This window comes from Archocentrus centrarchus, chromosome 13, assembly GCF_007364275.1.
Source record: "Archocentrus centrarchus isolate MPI-CPG fArcCen1 chromosome 13, fArcCen1, whole genome shotgun sequence".
Classification (NCBI taxonomy): Eukaryota; Metazoa; Chordata; class Actinopteri; order Cichliformes; family Cichlidae; genus Archocentrus; species Archocentrus centrarchus.
Genome location: NC_044358.1, coordinates 9406025 through 9426779, shown reverse-complemented (window position 1 = coordinate 9426779; position 20755 = coordinate 9406025). Strand labels below are relative to the sequence as shown.

Genomic DNA, 20755 nt, shown 5'->3' with positions numbered 1-20755 from the left:
TTACTTCTAAAATTCTAAAATCAGTAAAGTAACTAAGTTACTTTTTAAAGGAGTAATCAGTCATTACCTTTCCAAGGTAACAATCACTGTTCCCACATCACTGTCAGCGTACCGGTGCGCGTTTTGTGACTCCGCCCATTTTTCAAAATAAAACGTCGTTCAGCCTGGTAACAAATAAAACAGAAATAATGTAAGATATTTATTGTTTCAGTGCAGCCTGGGACCAAATAACCTACGGACCGGTACCAGGGGACCTCTGATTTAAATTACACGAGAAATGGTTGTCTTAATCGGAGGGGAAAGCGAAATTTAAAAAAGTAACTTCAACGGCCAAATTTTGACATCAATTCGCGGCTGGAAGCGCGGGGGCGGGTACTGAGAAGTAGCGCCGTGGACGGCGCATTTTTGCAGCCCGGTCCGTTTGAGGAGTCCCGGTAAGATAAAAACACTGTAAAATGACCCTTTGAGCTTTAAAGCTAGCTCCTGCGGCAGGTTTCAGGTCTCTGAGGTGTCTTAAATGATCCTTTAAAGTGTATGCCAAGTTTCCCCTGCAGCCCTTATTCCCGCGAAAATTATTGGATTCGAGTGTTCAGGTAGATGATGATGAAATTACGTTGCTCTTACCTAATGCATGATTAGTGTCGATTTGTGTGATTTTGGTCTCCTTTAGCAGCTATTACATTAGCTTATTAGCATTTCGTGCAGACAAACAATCACATTCAGCCTTTAAATCAAACTTCTGACGTCTGCGGTCCGTTTGAAGTTTCTACTCATTATATCTACTCCCATGATGAGGAGGACATGAAGCATCCAGAGGCTTCAGACAGGTTCACAGGTCTGTTTATGTGAAGCCGAAACACGTGTTATCCTTCAGCAGCTGACGCACAGGTACAGGTTCAGCTTCGGCAGCGCCCTAAAAATAATGTTTGTCTGCAGAGTCAGTGTTTCAGACTAGTGATGTGCTCTTAACAACAGAAATGGGGAAGTGGAACAGCAATAAGATGACTCACAGGCTAACTTTTGAAATAAAAGTGACCTTCTAAGGATGTTTGTTGAACCTTTCCTGCAGTATGTGTGCAGTTCACATAAAAACCCTGCCATTTTAAAATGAAATTCTGCATAATTTCCCAAGATTAAATCATCTTATTATCCTCATATTCTCATGTGTATTAGGACTGTGTTAACAATTTGAGTCACATTTTATTTTTATATCAAGTGGAAAACCCTGTGGTCTGCCTGTTTTTACACAGCACGTTTTGTGCCACATGGAGGCTCAGACTGTGTGCCGTGTAGATCACGTAAAACTAAATCAATAGTAAGCAAGAGAATTACTAAATTAATTAGGGAACGGTGCCCACATACTGATAGTTAAGTCCATAAAAGAAATGAGATGGTTATTAAAACCAACAGTAGGCAAGTAAACATAAAAACAATAATGTAAATGGAATATCTGCATTTATTAAATTATTATTACAGTAAGTCTGCCTGATGAGGAGTGAATTTGGACTTTTATAGCGAGGAAAAAATGTTTGAGGTATGCTTGACAGATCATAGGTCAACAAGTCATTTACAACGATATAAATACCAGCAATTAATTTTTTGGCAAATACTGGAAATCACTTTTTGGCACAAATGGCGGCATGTGCATTTTTGTACATGCAGTGCAGTACAGTGTTTTAATAGATGGGAAAGAGTACATTTGATACCAAGATTTCCAGAATTGTTCAACACCAGGATGTTTTTAATACTTCCTGTTACATTAAAAAAGAATCAGGAGAAATTCTTTTTTTTGGGTGGGGGGGGAGTCTGAAAAAGAGTACTCTTTGTACACTTTGGAAAATGTTGATAATTGTGAATGATTCCTAATACCCTGGAAAATCTTAAAAATGGACCTTGGAAATTCTTAAAAGTGCTTGAACTTGAGCCTGGAAAGGTGTAAGAACCCTGCTAACTTCTAAAGTTGTGCTCTCATTGATAATGCATCACCGATTATAAGCTGTTCATTTATGCATATTTAAATTCTGCTAAAACAGTGACAGTGGGATTACACCAAAATTCCTAATCTTTATTTTAATCAGTATTTAGTTCAGATTATTTCACATGATTAATCACCGCCTTTGGAAAAGCCTTTTTAAAATAAAATCCTGCGTTGGTTTGTGTAATATGGAATAATCTGCTGTGTGTTTGTGTGCAGCAGGTTACCATGTCAGTGGGCAGCGAGACCAGCACCTGGACCGCGGATGATGACGACAAACTGGTGAGAGCGGCGAGTTCCCGACTTCTTCACGGCTCTAAACTCTTCACTGACTGTGTGACTCAATGTTTTCCTCTGTGTGCGTTCAGGTGAGACCAAAGGCCGAACTCTGCTCTTTGCTGCAGCATGTTGGAGCCACTAAAGAGGTTTTCACCATGAAAGAGGTATGACATGTCCACTGGGTGGGTGGGGGGCTCTGACACAGGCTGGCTATGGGCTGTGATGTGTGTGATGGGCATCATCAGGTGGTGTTCAGGTAAACAGACATGTCTGTGAAGTGTTGAGGACTGTTGCAGGCTCTGCATTCACAGACAGCCGTGAATGATTGAACCTGCTGATGTTTTGGCTCAGCGTGGCTCAACTTAACGTAAAAACTCCAAACTTTTAACCTGTGAACTGGCAGCGGCCCGCCCGCGGGCCGTTTATAGGGCTTTCTGAATTTGAAGCCTCATAGCGTTACAGTAACGCTGCAGTTTGCACTTACGATGCTTTTATATGACAGACTAGACCCTCAGAATTGGATTGACACCTCATTTGGCCAATCATGTTATGAAATGGGTTTTCCAGAGCCAATAATAAGCAGACAGCGTCATGTGACTTCTCTGGACATGCCCCCAAATGTTCCCCAGTCGTTCTGATTGGTTGACTCTGACCCAAAATCCGAAACCACAGATGTATAGCCAATAAAATTCCTGACACGTGGGTATATGGCACTGTGGGGTGGGTTTTCACATGAGTCCATAAACTCCCTGCGTATTCAGTGCATCCTCGTGCGTGAAACTGAGCAGGAACTGAGAGTGTGTGCGCCATCCTGCGTAAACAGTGTTTACAATATTTTTTCTCACCAACGGATTATCAGAATGCATCAAAAACAGACTATATTTATTCAAAGAAATGACTAAATGACTCACAAGACTGGATTATTATTTATTAGAGGATTTCGTTGCTGATTCGACCGGTTTTATCGCTGCAAAATCCGGTGAACAAACAGCTGTTACTCTGCCGGCGAGTCATGGTACGTGTTACGTTTTATTCTCAGCTCGTCCTCGTATTATATGCCGTTTAGATGTAAATATGTATGTAATGGTGAGCTTGACATGCACCATTACACAGAAAATATCACCGTACGCTGTTGTTACGCCACTTATATTGTGTGCGTGTGCTTTACATATGGAAATTTACAAGAGCAGTGTTGGGGCAGGGAAGGTTGTTACAGGTCTCGATGAGACTTTCATGGAGTCTTTATAACGTTTATTACAGCAGGATGAGGAGGTCAATGGCTCAGAGCTTTTTTTGAGCAGTAAGTGTCTAAAGTTGTACAAAAAGCTTTATGCTTTGTGTACGTTTTGTTTGTGGGGGTGGGGGTTGTAAGTTGTGTATCAGAGAAGGACTATTGGGAGGATTGTGGTTTTTTATTTTATGTGTATATGTAGTGTTTACTTTCCTCAGGGTAGTGTATTTGATTAGAGCCTCATTGATGACTGTATGTTGAAGCATTGAGGAGTTACAGCCATTTGAAGTTTGTATAACAAAGGCTGCTAACATGTGAGACCACGCCTGAGATCAACACACAAAAACCTTTACAAAACAGTAGGTTTTTGTGCTATCTTGATAAAATTTGAAATACACGGTAAAAAGATTTCATTCTACAGCTTCATTATATTTTCCAGTCCATACCTTCTACACTCAGTGTGTAGTTACATAAAAACAAACAGGAAAAATCCAGGTGAGGCAAAAATTGTCTAATTTTTCTGTGTTCCAAACTTAATAGCTACATACTCATTACAGTTACAGCATTTTTGACTCTAATAATGAAAACTATAGCTTGTCTTCTTCACAAAGAGACCAACCTTTTGCATGTACTCCAAAGAGTTCGGGAACAGCAGCTGATTTAATTTGGGTATGCTTTTTCAGGCGTTTTTGGTGATTTTGGTGCGGCCAGTTAAGGGGCATCTCAGACCATCTGTGCCCTCTTTTTTTTACTGGGCCTGTCCTGAGTGTCTCAGGATAAGAGGCCAGTCTATCACAGGGAGGCACAGCCTTCAGCTTTCAGGCCCCTCTTCTGTGGAACCAGCTTCCAGCTTGGATTCAGGAGACAGACACCCTCTCTATTTTTAAGATTAGGCTTAAAACTTTCCTTTATGATCAAGCTTATAGTTAGGGCTGGATCAGGTGACCCTGAACCAGCCCTTAGTTATGCTGTTATAGGCCTAGGCTGCTGGGGGGTTCACATGATGCACTGAGTGTTTCTTTTCGTTCACCTCTTAATACACCAATTTTCATTTAATCAGCATTAATCTCTGGCTCTCTTCCACAGCATGTCTTTTGTCCTCTCTCCCCCCTCTCAGCAGATGACTACAGCTAATTTAAAATGAGCGGTTAAGCTCACATGCCTGTGTTTGGACTGTGAGAGAACATACAGACTCCACAGGAGGGTTGAACCCAGAGCCTTCTTTGCTAACAGCTGCAGCCTCCACATCTCAAACACAGGGCCAGATGCTGCATTTTAACACTTTGTGATTAAACACTGCCACCTAGTGGTGAATGTTTTTGTTGCCTTTTGTAAATACTGACTCGAGCGAGGTTGGAAAATTCCTGCGTTACAGCAGCAAAAACATTAAACACAGCTGTGACAAAACAGCTTAAATAAAGTAAAATACAACATGACAAATCACAATTACTCAGTAAGGGAAATATTACACAAAAGAAAGGAGCTCTGTTAAATCTTAATAAAATACAGAAACAACAGACAGTGCTACAGAGACACTGCTAAACTGGTGCATAAGGTGAGAGGTTGTAGTGTCAATAATAGAGTGAGACAACACCCTGCACTGGCACAGCAGTCTGTTTTATACAGCAAAATAGAACAAGTAATATTTGAGTACAAAAACAAGGCAGTTGTCCAGGTCATCTGTTTAAATTAATATTATTATACAAGCCGCAGGAGTTTCTGTGGCCTCCCTCATTTATGCTGAAATAGATGAGTCCTTAGATTGATACAGTGTCTCAAGTTTTTCCATATTCACAACCTCTGTGTCCCTCAGGCTGGCAGCTGGAACGGCGTAGTGGTCTTTGGAGCAGGAGGTGGGGTTCGAATCCCGACCAGGGTATACCTCCAGCAAGGGTCCCAAGGCTAGACCCCACATGCCAACCAAACCAACCTCAGAATATGAGTGAGATATATATACAGGTGCTGGTCATAAAATTAGAATATCATGAAAAAGTTAATTCATTTCAGTGAAACTTGTATATTATATTCATTCATTACACACAGACTGATATATTTCAAATGTTTGTTTCTTTTAATTTTGATGATTATAACTGAACTAATGAAAACCCCAAATTCAGTATCTCTGAAAATTAGAATATTACTTATTAGACCAATACAAAAAAAAGATTTTTAGAAATGTTGGCCAACTGAAAAGTATGAACATGAAAAGTATGAGCATGTACAGCACTCAGTACTTAGTTGGGGCTCCTTTTGCCTGGATTACTGCAGCAATGTCCGGCAGCAGTCCAGTCCTTTTTGTCTTTAGTCCAGGCGAGACGCTTCTGACGCCGTCTCTTGTTTAAGAGTGGCTCGACACGAGGACTGCGAGAGCTGAAACCCATGTCTGCATACGTCTGTGCTGGTGGTTCTTGAAGCACTGACTCCAGCTGCAGTCCACTCTTTGTGAATCTCCCCACATTGTTGAATGGGTTTTGTTCCACAACCCTCTCCAGGGTGCAGTTATCCCTATTGTTGTACACTTTTTTCTACCACATCTTTTCCTTCCCTTCACCTCTCTATTAATGTGCTTGGACACAGAGCTCTGTGAACACCAGCCTCTTTAGCAATGACCTTTTGTGTCTTGCCCTCCTTCTGCAAGGTGTCAGAGGTCATCTTTTGGACAACTGTCAAGTCAGCAGTCTTCCCCATGATTGTGTAGCCTACAGAACTAGACTGAGAGACCGTTTAAAGGCCTTTGCAGGTGTTTGGAGTTAATTAGCTGATTAGTGTGGCACCAGGTGTCTTCAATATTGAACCTTTTCACAATATTCTAATTTTCTGAGATACTGAATTTGGGGTTTTCATTAGTTGTCAGTTATAATCATCAAAATTAAAAGAAATATATCAGTCTGTGTGTAATGAATAATGAATAATATACAAGTTTCACTTTTTGAATGATATATTCTAATTTTATGACCAGCACCTGTGCAGCTAGAATGGCATAGTGGTAACATTACTGCCTTTACAGCAGGAGGTTGAGGGTTTGAATCCTGACCAGGGCATATCTCCAGTAAGGGTCCTAGGCTGTGTTTGTGTGTCTGTATATATATATATACATACACACACACATTTTGTAAGTGTTAATGTGAAATTGGAAAACAGTACCACTGGTTTTCCTCAAAGAGTGAAATGCAGAGTTCGTTGTGGTTATTGGAGCAGGATTGTGATGAAGCTGCTCTGTCTTGCTGGTGCGTTGGTACTATGTGGTACTTTGTGTGGTCGCTGGAGATTATAGGTCAACCTGAGGATCTCTGCTCTTACCTGTAAGAATGCAGAGTCAATTTACCAATGCAGAAAACTGGCTTTTGGCCTTTAATGAAAAAGTACAGCACCAGGAAAACCCTGTGATTAAATGTGTAATTAATAAGAATATCTGGACACACTGTTTTCTAGTTAACTTCCATTCATTTGACTACAGTTTTTTGATGGTGATGAAAACCCTGATGTTTAAGAAAGTGAATGTTTCTTTAAAAATATAATAATAAGAATATCAAATGTCATGTATACTTCTCCAAGTTTCCCAAGGACTTTGGTGCTGAGGGTGCAGCCTCTGAGAAGCTGATTGGCTGTTGTCTGTGCAGCTTGTATTCCTCTCATGATGCGTTTTTCTCTGTGTTTTTGCAGGTGATGTTCTACCTGGGTCAGTACATCCTCCAGAAGCAGCTGTAGGACCAGAAACAGCAGCACATCGTTCACTCAATGATGCATTTTTTGATGTGTTCCTGTTTCAGGGTTCTGTTTGCAATGATCACCAAGAACCTGGTGGCTGTCAGGAACCAAGGTATTATAAAGGAATATATCTTAAATATTGAGAGGCCATGTTCATATATGCAGTGTTTCGTACGGGTGCTGGATTTTAATATTTTCAAGGTTTGAAAAGTGCTTGAATTTTGAATATAATGCTTGAAACTGCTTTAAATTGTAACCACTTTGAAAAAAAAACTGAAAACAAAAAATTGAATAGTTCGCTTATGAAGAAAATGGGAAAGTGGGAAAGTCTTAAATGTCTCTGGAGCTTGAAAAACTGGACTTCTTGAAGATGTTTCACCTCTTTATCCAAAAGGCTTCTTCAGTTCTCACACCAAAGGTGGAGAGACCCGGGTATTTAAACCCAGTGGGCGTAGTCCCGTGGAGGTGGTTATGGCCCTCTATTGTTCATGTGCATAATCACATGTGCCCAGGTGTGAAAGGAAGCGTGGGTCATTACAATCAGTGGTTTCAGGTGAAACCAATTTGGGACTTTGCCCCTTGTTTCATGTGACCTATTGAGGTCACCTGAACAAAGGTGTGAGTGGGGGTTGAGGCGCCTGGGGAGGGAGCTCAGCACTGCATTGTAGACGGGGGGGAAGTTGGTGATGTAATCCACCTCCTCTGTTCAGTGATGGTTGTTCACAGTGATGCTTCTTTTACTCCTCTTTCAAACCATCGGTCTTCTTGGTCCAAATGTGAATGTTGGCATCCTCAAAGAGTGACCTTTGACCTTCAGATGAAGATGTACAGCTGAGTCTTGTCCCGTTGAGGTGGCTCTTCTACGTTGTGCGTTTGTGAAGCTGTTTGGTTTCTGTAGAGGTCCGAGCACTCTTCACTGCGCTGGACAGCAGACACTCCATTGCTGATCTTGTGTTTGGGGGGTTTGTCCTTGGGATGAACCGTTTTTGCCTTAGATTTGGTTTGAAGTATTCTGGGATGTCATGCTTGGAGAAAATTCTTCTGAGTTTCTCTGACAAGCTGCCACATAAGGGGTGACAGTGTTGTTCCTCTTGTCATTCTTATTCTCTCTAGTTTGTATTTGACCTTCATTCCTGTGCATCTTGGCTGATTTGGTGCCACCCCTTTGACAGAGCCTGGGTATCACATATGCATGGATACGGGCATGTATGCACATGTGCGCACACATACACAAAGGGGGGTGCTAATGATGTATTAAAAGAATACCAGCCGACAGGAATTTCAGCCTATAGCTGACTGCACAAATGGTATTTTCAGTGTCCTACATAAGCAGCCTTTTTAAGTTAAAAGTATCAGTATTGGTATCGGCAATACTGGCCCTGTATTTACTTGGTATCAGATCGATACCAAAATTTGCAGTATCGCACACCACTAATTTTCACCCTTTGGGTGGAGCTTATGTTGCCTAATGTGATTGGTCACTTTGATGGGCAGCTCAGGTTGTTGTGTTAGATCGAGTTACACTGTGGCAGCAACGTCAGAGCTGTTTTAAACTCACAGTCTGGAGAATAACATTTCCAGAATTAACTATCAGTAGTTATTGTTTTCTGTCAAGTGACTTATGGCATAATACCACCTTTTTAATGTGATTAAAAAATCTGAAATAATTTTGAGTATGTACGTATTTGTATAAATATGTATTGTAGTGTCAGTGTGCTGGAAAACCTTGAAAATTGCTTGAATTTAGTCCTGGAAAAAGTTATGAACCCTGTATATAGATGTCTATCCTCGTGGTGTGATTCTGACAATTACCCCCACATCCTTTCCTTAGAGTCAACAAGTTTGAGTGAGCCGCACAGTAGCAGCCCGATGGACAGAGGGACAGAGGTACACACCAATACACTGTCAGAGTCCCTACACATCCCTCACATGGGTGTGGCTGCAGAGCCGCGGTGTCGAGCACCGGAGAGTGCCAGCTTGGCTGGGTCTGCCACACTGCTATCCCCGGTGTTGCTAAATATAACTAGTAAATGGACTAGTTCTTCTACAGCGCTTTTAGGCCAACCGACCTAGTTTGTTCGACAGGCAGGGGAACCAGTGAAGCTCGTGGGTTTAATTTTAGCGGTAACGTATCACGTGACCGAGCGTCGTGACCCGCGTAAAGAGTGAGTCATGGATGGATGTACTGGAGAGAATCCGCCCATTTTTCAAAATAAAACATCGTTCAGCCTCATAATAAATAAAACGGAAATAATTGAAGTTATTTATTCTGTCAGTGCGGCCCGGTACCAAATGACCCACGGACCGGTACCTGGGGACCTCTGATTGAAAGTACGTGAGAAACGGTGGTCTTAATTGGAGGGAAAAGGGAAATTTTAAAAAAGTAACTCAAAGGGCCAAATTGTATTATACTTTTGACATCAATTTGTGGGCCGGGAGTTTGAGACCCCAGTACTTGAGTTCGAGAGTTTTTAGATCATTTCATCAGGTGAATCCAGTCTCCTGAAAACTGTTGACTCGCATGGACACAGATTGACATTAATTTCAGACTCTTTATTAATGCTTTGCGCTGAGCCGGACTTTTCTAGGGATGATAATCATAAACAAATGTAAGGCAAATTTAAAAATCCCTAAATGTTAAAAGTGGAGCTTGGTGCTGATTCTGGGTGTCCAGCAGGAGTTTAAATGTTTAACAATCAGCAAAGCTGAGTTTTAAATCTGAATGTGTTCCTGCTTTCAGGCGGCAGGAACAGAGGGACGCTCTTCGTCGCCTGACAGGAGGAGGTGCAGCTGCAGGAGCAGTGAGCCAGGTTCAGGAGTTGCCACCACAGCTGCATTCAAGCTGTTTGAGCAGATCTATGACGATAAACTCCACCTACCTGATGTCTGCAGGTCCCTCCCACAGCATAGACGATGGCGTTGATGAGGAAGAAGAGGACGAGGAAGGTGGGAAAAGGAGGTGGTCTGACAGCTACTCGCTGACGTCCTGCTATGCGATTGGAGGACATGGGAGCGGGCAGGACAGATGCAGCAGCCAACCCTCTGACTCCCACAACACAGTGAGCACGACACACAATCAGTGTTTTAATGAGCTTGTGTTGACATGTTGTGTGTAACACGGACTCTGTGTGTTTAGTCTGGGAGGTCAGAGGTCAGGGTCACAGCGTCAGACTCTGACAGTGACAACTTCAGTGTTGAATATGAAGTGGAGTCCACAGATAGTTGTGATTATAGTGAAGATGACCACTCTCTGTCTGCTACTGATGATGAGGTAAAAAAACTGTTAATAGAGCAAAGCAGCAGTTAAACATTACCTGAACGCAGCCCTGTTACTTACCAGCCATCCTGCCTGCGTGCTGCAGGTATACGAGGTCACCGTGTTCGAGGTGGATGATGATGATGATGACTCCTTTGATGAAGACACAGAGATTACTGAAGCTGTGAGTCACAGCACAAACACACAGACTGAACAAACGGCGTTGTTCAGGTCTAACGAGTGTTTTCCTCTCAGGATTTCTGGCGCTGCGCAAAGTGCGATGGGTTGAACCCTCCTCTGCACAGAAATTGTCTCCTCTGCTGGACTACTGAATCGTCCATTGACTGCGCCGCTTCCTGTCCTAAAGCCCCGCCCACAATGAGAGCCAGCCAATCAGCTGCCAAAGAAGCTCCAGGTAATTATGCCTTATCTACGGTGCACATCTCTACATTTGACACCTTTTTTGTAACAAGTGGCTGATCACAAAATGAGTGCTGTAACGTGTTTTGAAGCCTCGCTCACTGGAACTGTAGCGCTGCACCATGAGGTAAACCTCGGATTAGTGGAGGTGAGACCCTAGTGTCAGCATGCCCCTCACAATATCCAACTGGATGAGTTATAAATACAAATAATTGTACCTGTTTAGATGAAGGGAAGAGTTAGCCATAGAGAACAAAACTGTTTGTGTAACTCACTTTTTTTTTGGAACCGGGCTCAAGTGGCCACTAGAGGAACCTCAGCTGTGCCATCTATTTTGCCTCTTGTTTATAAAATCTAGATAAGAGCAGCCTTTTAGCAGCGTGCTGTCAGCTTGATTTTCTCTGATAACCACAGTCTGCTAATGTCCTGAAGGTGTTGACATGGAGCAGAGTGGACTTGATGTTCCAGATGGAGAAGGATTAAACACTCCTCTGCACGCCTCCTCTGCACCAAACTCCCAGGATCTCCTCTCATGCGCCGTGCCTTCGTCCTCCTCCTCCTACTCACAGGAGAAGCTCTGGACACCTGATTCCCAGCCCCCCTCCACCTCATACTCATCCTCTGTCAATTCTCTGGTGCTTCTCCCGTCTGCTCCATCTCCAGCTGCTCGTCCTACCAGCGTGCCAGCAGAGTGGCGGCTGCCGGACTTATGCCTGGACCCGTGTCTCATCTGCCAGTCCCGGCCGAAGAACGGCTGCATCGTGCACGGACGGACCGGGCATCTTATGTGCTGCTACGTTTGTGCCAGGAAGCTCAAGAAGAGGAAAAAGCCGTGTCCGGTGTGCAGGCTGCCCATCCAGTCGGTCATCCTCACCTACCTCAGCTGAGACTTCCCCGTCTCCCCTCGCAGTCCCCATTCAGGAGATGGGTGTGAGCGTCCACAGCCACAACACCAATCAGTTCACAATAAGTAATTTAACAAGTAGAGTAGCAAATTAGTTTTTTTAAGGGAGTAATTAAGGAAGGTAAAGCATTAGCTTTTAAAATGAGGTGTTTGAAATTGCTTTTTTTTTTTAGTAACGACTCCCAACAGTTTTTCTGTTAGTTTTTGAGGCTTATGAGAAACAATAGACAGACTCTGAACAGCCTGGCGTGCGTCCTCTACTTTCAAACACTCATCATCTCATTTTCTGCCTGTTTTCCAAAGAGAAACACATTCTATTAAATGAGTGGACCTTTGTGTTATTTTGTTTCATATATGTATGATACGCATTCAAAAAGTTCTGCCACAAAGCCTGGGGGAAGAAAGGAGTGCTTTTGCACGGGAAACCGATATATTTTGACCATGACTACTCTCCCACAGTGCTGCAGAAATGCAAAGAATACTCCGAAGCAAAACGGATCTTGAAGGAGAGAAAGATACGCTTCCAGACACCATTCCCCGCTAAACTGCGAGTGTTCTACGAGGGTGATACACAACTTTATCAGTCAGCGGCGGAGGCTACGAAGGACATGAAGGAACGTGGTTTGCCTGTCTCCCTGATCAAGCCTAAGGAAAGTTTGGTCGAGCAACTCTCCTACACTGCCTGGAAGAAGATAGGTTTGAAACAGCAAACACCCAAAGAGGGAAGAGAGATGAACATCAGGGAGAGACTCCGTGAGTTCAGAAGAGATACCAGTTCCCCTCCAGAAGAACTCTAAGTAGCAATAATAAATATTGGTAAGCCAAATATGTCATGAGTAATCAAAACAATATAAGTCTAAGATAGGATTTTTTTTTCTCTTTATTTTTAATTAGTTTGATTACTGTATATTAAAGGACATTATTCTTGTGACATTCGATACATCACTTATCCCCAACCTACACCAAAGGTGCTAAGGAGGAATGCACACAGAAATAATGGACAAAAACTACCATAGCGAAGTTGAGGGCCCTCCCCCCCTTATAAAGGGAGGTTTTCCCCCATGGCTAGACGGTTCTCCTAGCCAAGTTCAGGGTCATTTGTTTAGGACCCCAGCCTTGGAACTTAAGGTTTTTTCTTTTAATTTTATGGTTAAGCTACTGTCACACAACCATACGGAGAGTGGATTTGTCAGGATCCGTTATCTAATCTTTAAGGAGACATACAAGACAACTAGATATGGCTAGCAATAAGATAAAGGTAATTACCTTCAATGTTAACGGTCTGCTCAACCCAGTTAAACGAAGTAAAATCCTGTCTAAAATGAAGAAAGAACAGGCTCACATAGTGTATTTGCAAGAAACTCACTTAAATAAAGGTGAACATGAAAAATTAAGAAGAATGGGCTTCACCGACCTATACTTCTCCTCATATAAATCTGGTCATAGAAGGGGAGTGGCTACTCTTATTTCAAATAAGATACAATTTGAAAAATCATACGAACTAACAGATAAGGAAGGCAGGTTTGTATTGGTCAGAGGCAAGGTGGAGGGAAATCCTATCACTCTGTTCAATGTGTACGCCCCCCCAGGCAGCGATATTGAATTCTATAAGAAAATAACTAACATAATGGTAAAAGAAAAACAGGGTGTCTTAATCTGCGGAGGGGACCTAAATATACGTCTGCAACCAAAGATGGATTCCTCTAGGGAGAAAACCTACCAAAAAGAACCCCAGCATAAAAAAATAAATATACTTTTCGAGGAAGTTGGTCTGATAGACATATGGAGGGATTTTTATCCCCATAAAAAGGACTACACATACTATTCGGCCCCCCATTCACTCTACACAAGAATTGATTATTTTTTGACATTTGTAAAAGACAAGGACAAGATGGTTAGATGTGAGATTGGAACAATAGATATAAGTGACCATACACCTGTATACTTAACGGTTGACCTTGGTCTACAGAAAAGGAGTAATACATGGAAACTAAACTCGGGATTGCTTAACGATCCCTGGTTCAGACAGCAAATAAGGGAAGAAATCAGTAATTATTTAGATTTTAATGATAATGGAGAAGTATCACCTCCCATATTATGGGACACCCTCAAAGTGGTTCTAAGGGGAAAAATCATAGCAATATCTTCACATAAGAAAAAATTAAGAAACCAAAAATTAGAAGAACTACATAAAAAATTGGAAGGCTTAGAACAAAAACATAAGCAGAATCTAGCACAAGATATATTAGAACAAATAAAAAAAACTAGAAATGAAATAAATGACATGGCAACACAGGAAATTGTGAAAAACCTCATGTTTCTTAAACACAGACATTATGACGGCGGATCCAAATCCATGAGGGTGTTAGCATGGAAACTAAGAAAGAAAACAGCAGAAAATACAATCCACAGAATCAGAAACCCAAAAACAAATGAGGTAAAGAATAAATTAAATGAAATCCAGGAAGCATTCGAGACATTCTATAAAACCTTATATTCAAAAATCTCTAGAGGAACCACTGATCAAATTGATGAATACCTGAATTCATTAGAGCTACCATCTATGGATGAAGAACAGAGAAACAACATGGCTTTAGACATTACAGAGATAGAACTAAAAAATGCAATGAGTAGACTAAAATCAGGCAAATCACCAGGGTCAGACGGTTTCACAGCAGAATTTTATAAGGAATTTCAGGGAGAGTTGATCCCAATCCTCTTGCCCACATTAAATTGGGTCTTAAAAAATGCTCAAACACCACCAAGTTGGAAGGAGGGAATAATCTCAGTAATACATAAAGAAGGCAAAGATAAACTGGATTGTGGATCATACCGACCAATATCGGTTTTAAACATTGATTATCGACTTTTTACTTCCATTATGGCCAGACGAATGGAAGAACTTCTTCCCTCCCTGATACACAACGACCAAACTGGATTTATACGACAACGTCAAACACAAGACAATATAAGAAGGACGTTACATGTTATAGACCACATACAAAAAAAAAAAACTAAAAGCAGTTGTGATCAGCGTAGACGCTGAAAAAGCTTTCGACTCAGTTGATTGGAATTTCCTATACAGGGTTCTACATAAATTTGGATTACATGACACAATTATAAAAACAATACAGGCCCTGTACAGTAACTCCACAGCTAGAATAAAAATTAATGGGCATTTATCTGACAGAATTACCCTAGAAAGAGGTTCAAGACAGGGGTGTGCATGGTCACCGTTGCTTTTTGCACTATACCTAGAACCGTTAGCCCAATCGATAAGACAAAATAAGGATATTAAAGGAATAAATATTAGAGGGATGGAACACAAACTGGCATGTTACGCAGATGACATATTAATATATGTAGATCAACCAACCTATTCCTTACCAGTTCTACTGCAATCACTTGAACGATTTGGTCAACTATCAGGATATAAAATTAATATTAATAAAACCCAGCTACTTTCTTATAATTATAGCCCACCACAGGAAATCCAAAAAGCATATTCCTTTGCCTGGCATACTGAACAGTTCAGATATCTGGGCATTATCATACCAAAAGACCTCCAAAAACTTTTTGAATATAATTTTATTCCCATACAAAAAAGAATTAAAGAGGATATTACAAGATGGAACCTTACCCCCTTTCTAAGTTTCAGTTCCAGAATTAATTCAATTAAAATGAACATACTGCCCAGACTGCTATATTTATTTCAAACTCTACCTATTGAAATTAACCAGAATTTTTTAACGAGTGGGACAAGTCGCTCTCAAGATATATCTGGCAGGGTAAAAGACCCAGAATTGTATACAAGACATTACAACTGGAAAAGGAAAAGGGGGGTTGGGGACTACCATCCCTTAGAGACTATTATTTAGCTGCACAAGCAAAAGCACTGATATGCTGGTGTGACCCAAAATATAAGGCTCAATGGAAAAACATTGAAACAAAAATGTCATTCACCCCCATACAGGCGGCACTGGCTGATGCAAACTTACAAAATTTTATTAATAGTATAGACAACCAATGGATGAAAACAACCCTTAGAGTATGGAAAACCATCATAAAAGAAAACACACTAGAGAAGGATATTACAATCCTGAAATGGATCGCATATGATTCAGACTTCCTACCAAACAAACTCGACACCAGGTTTAGGGATTGGACATCCAAAGGGATTACTGCTCTCTGTACAATAATGAAAAACGAAACTTTAAGGGATTTTGAAACACTTAAGAAAGAGTATCACCTGGATAAGCAGGATTTCTACCGATACTTACAAATGAGAAACTTTGTAAATTCCAAAATGAAGCCAATCTCTGATAAAAATATAAATCTAATTGAAATTTTTATTAAAGCCTATAATTCAAAAATCAAGAAGAAAACTATTTCACTTATCTATAAAAACCTACTAGCTCTTAAAAACAGTTCGACCCTGTATATTAAAGCGAGGTGGGAGAGAGAGGGCAACTTAACAATAACTGAGGAAGAATGGACAATAATATGGAAATATCAGTGGACATATAATAAATCCCTACAATGGCAAGAATTGGGGTGGAAAAACCTCATAAGATTCTTTATTACACCCGTACAGAAATGCCATTATGATAGGAACCCTCCTACGTGTTGGAGGAAATGTGGAAACCGAAACGCTAATCATTACCATATTTTTTGGAACTGTCCAATTATTAAAGACTACTGGAAAGAAATAAACAATGCCCTACAGGATATTTTCAGACAGCACATTCCTTTAGAGAGCAAGCTCATGTATTTTTGTAACATACCTCAAGAAGTCTCAAAAAGGGAAAAATATCTAATGACCATCTTATTAACAGCAAGTAAAAAGAGCATCACAAGAAAGTGGTTATCACAGGATAAGCCAACGCTAGATGACTGGATGGACATAACATTTAGCATATATATAATGGAAAAAATAACAGCTTCTCTCAACCATAAGACCGAGCAATTCAATTTCAGCTGGCAAAGCTGGGTAGACTACGCAAAATCTAGAAGACCCGATTTTATTTTTTAGAAATCAAGCTTGACATGGCCTCCTGACAATCTACTCTCCGACAATAAATAAACTCAAATAGTATTAAATAAGTATTTACACACTTCTTTCAAAATTTATTTAGGGATTTTTTATTTTTTATTATTTTTATTTATTTATTTTATTATTATTATTTTTATTTTTTATTATTTTCTTCTTTCTTTCATAAATTATTTTCTCTTTCTTTCCTCATTCCATTAACATTGGGCTTCTTCCCCGGGAAATAGAGTTATAACAGTTCTATGTTAATATGTTGCACAGAAATCTCTATGTTACTTTTTTAAGTACTGAACGTAACACTTTGACACTGTGAATATATGCTCTGTAAAACCTTTTTCCCAGAAAACTAATAAAAAGTATAATTACAAAAAAGAAAAAAGAAAAGATCCAGTGTGTTCATGGACTCTGTTTCAGTCCCTGATGAAGGCTTGTGTGCTGAAATGTGTTTTTTTTAGGTTAAACTTTACTGTGCCATGAGTATAAAGGCATTTTCATTTTTATTTGAAAAGACAGTTCCTTGGTGTTTTTTAATATTTCAACCTCAGTGATAACTGATATTATAAGTTGAAGTAATTTTGTTGCCCCTGATGGACATTTTAAAAGAGGCCATGTTTAGAAAGAGATCATAACTAGTTAGTTGCTAGTTATGTGTTTAAAAGATATTTAATCTACACAAAGTGCTTCAGATGGTGTAATTTCATGTCTTTAATGTTTAATGTTAATAAAGCTGTTGAATCAACAAAAAAAAAAAAAAAAAAAAAGTTCTGCCAATTATCCCACAAAAAACAAAACCGGCCGATCGCCTCTTCAAGCCCGCGCGACTTCATACGGACACACCTGCACACACACACCTGCTTTTATTCCAGTGTGGGCACCGAAGAGCTGCTTTGATGTGATCCTCATCAGTGAGGTCCACACCATGCTGAAAGCTTAATGGCCCACAGGCGCACTTAGACACAAGCACATGCACATAATATTATACACAAAGTAATCAAAACCAAACTGTACACGGTCAGACAGATGAACACACTGACAAGCACATGCACACTCACTTGGACTGTACAACATATCCTCCACACAGCCTCAGAGAAGCACACACATCCAGGCTCGTAATGATGCCTCAGATGAAAGGATTTAGTGGGACCACTAGAGCCCAGTGCTGCTTCCCAGTGTCCCCGTTGACATTTCCTGCAGCTACTGTAACAACACGAGCCGTTTGCTCATCGACTGTGGTGCTGATGAGCCACAGTTTGTCCCCGCTCACACTGAGCATGCTCCCTTGCATGGATCAGAAACTATTTTTTCAATCCACTGAAGACAGGTGAGCAAAGGAGGAGCTTTAAAGGTTGGGGCTTTGGCTGAAGGAGCACGGCAGTTACCATTTTGATAAGCATAATACGAAGAAGGATTCATGTAACCTGGTGTTTTGATTGTAAGATTGAAATATCATCTCTTTTTACCAGCAATCAGCTGGGAATGAGAAGACTATTTGAATTTGTTTGCCTGACTTGATTTGCAATGAGAATAAGCAGCGATTTCTTATTTAGCTGATTTATCCTTCTTGCCGAGACTCGTGTGTGAAAGCTTTAATTATCTAAACTGCACCAAGGTTGTAGTACTATACAAATAGTCAACCTAATTACTCTTTTCATGCTTAAATGAGTCCAAAGAGAGTGACTGCTGAACACGGGTTATTAATGCATTCTTTAGACGATAATAAGTGTGAATGCAAAACTTTCAGATAAGGAGAATCATTTGGATCTTAGCTAGAAAACACAAAACAAGGAAAACACAGTGAAGCAATTATCCATCCATTCAATGATTGATGTCGCTGCCCGAGAGCGCCCTGTGAACTCTATTTTAATATGCCATATCTAATTGTTGAACAACACAAAATGGAACTGTAGCAGTTAAAGTCATCAGAGTAATACAGTAGAGTATAGTAGTATTTGCTATACAGTCACTGTGTCTGGCTCCACTTTTGAGGCTAAATGCTGCCTCTCACTGGCTAGCTAAGGCTAGTTAAGGCTGTAATAATAGCCACTGTTCAGACATCACTGTGTTGCAGTTTTGACAATTCAGCTCATGACTCATGATGCAACCTAATAAATGATTTCCTTCCTGATTTTCTTTTGCTCAGAAACACCATGGCTTTTTTCCACGATGTCTCCTGAGGTAATTATGATTAAAACAAAGTGGGAAAAGAAAAATAACACCTTTGTAAAATGCCATCATGCAATCATGAAGAAGCACAGAAGCCAGTATAAGAAAGAAATACTGATACTGGAGAAAATAAAATGTTACCAAAGTACCCTTTAAAAACACTGAAGGCTAAATTGCTTGTTAACAAGCTTTTCCTTGATGAGATGTGCCCATCTTGGTACTTCTTCCATCCACAGGTGCCATGCTCCATTTGTGGCAGAGTTAGTAGTTGCATTAAATATAAAGCTATATGGTCATATCGTTCCTGTGAACCGTCTACAGTACGTCTCGCTGTGGATTCTCCACGAACCAGCTGGCTTCTGTCTATAAACTGCAATCAGCTCTTGTCTCTCTTGTACCAGATTGAGCCAGAATCGACACTGCTGAGGACTGAGCAGCTGTGTGGCTTCAGCAGCAGTGCAGAGAACAAATCATTTCTACAAAAGCGTTTCTGCGCTGTACTCGCTCAGCAACATTTCCTCCTCAGATGAAAGATGCGCGTCGTGGCCTACGGGCTTGTGCTTATTTAGAGAGCTCGTACGACCAGACAGGCCTTCGGTGTCTCGCTCTTGCTGACAATGGGGGTGCTTCATGTATGTAGTCTTTTTTTTTTTTTTCCTGTCTGCAGGTGTGTAGGTATGGCAGCTCTTGTTGACAGGCTTTTATGGAGCTCCGTGTGATTTATGCATGTGAAGGAATTTTTGTGCATTTTGACTCTAACGCGTCTGCCTGAGTTTTTGTTTGTGTGACCACATCAACCAATCACTGGTCTCTGGTGCAAGAAAAGAAAAAATGAACCCCTGTGGTGATACCAAACCTCTGACAAGCTGTCTGTGTACCAGGGGCAGAGTGTTAGCTTTATGCTGTCATAACATCAGAACATTTTTATCCTCCATCATAGCAGAGGGGGGTGCTATCAAGCTAGACTGATTGGTTAGCAGAGTAAGTTGAGCCTGTACTGTGTGAGTGACCTATAGACTTTCTGCTGAAGGAATCCACTTTATATATGCCATCTGGAGAGTTTCACACCACTGATTTTCTTTTAGCAACTGTAACAACTAGAGCACAGATTAGAAAAGCAATCATTTACATTTGCTTTGAGGTTCCGCGCGTCAGTACCGACTTCCAGACTCTATCAGTGACCAGGAGATCTCCACCTAAAGGTTGGCAGAGACCTTTTCTAAATATCTGCATATTGAATTGTATCAAATTATAATGGTCACTGGTGGTAAGACAGGAGGAAGGTGTAATTCCAGCCATTTCAGGCAGGTGTAAGAGTTTGAAGGAGTAAAACAGTTAAAGAGTTGAAAAGAATAAAAGAGTTTGAAAGAGTAAAGAAAAATATAGGCAAAATGAGTCTGACGGTGAAAGCCCACAGGCTGTGTGAACAGTGGACCGAACAAGTGCTCTTCTCAGGGGGTTTTCAGGTTTAGAGGGCGTTTGGTTTTTCTGAAATCTAAAGCAGAACATTTGTCTTTTACTTATATCCTTTGGAAAGTTGAGCGGCGTAAACAGTGACGCGTTTACGGCTCCCGGTAGAGAAGTTGATAGAGTGAACACTGGTGGTCTTTGTGGTTCTTTACACAAACCTTTATCTCAGAAATCCATAAAAGCAACTTAAACCCTTTAAAAGCCTCAAAAGATAAAAGATAAAGAATAAAGAGAATAAAGAAAAAGTAAAAGAATACAGAGAAATGAAGAAATAAAGAATAAAGAGAAAAAAAGTTTTT

General features: G+C 40.7%; 1 pseudogene; it reads left to right on the top strand.

Annotated features, from left to right (window-relative positions):
• Positions 1-489: 489 nt before the first annotated feature.
• On the top strand, positions 490-11826 carry LOC115791078 (E3 ubiquitin-protein ligase Mdm2-like; annotated as a pseudogene).
• The last annotated feature ends 8929 nt before the right edge of the window (positions 11827-20755 follow it).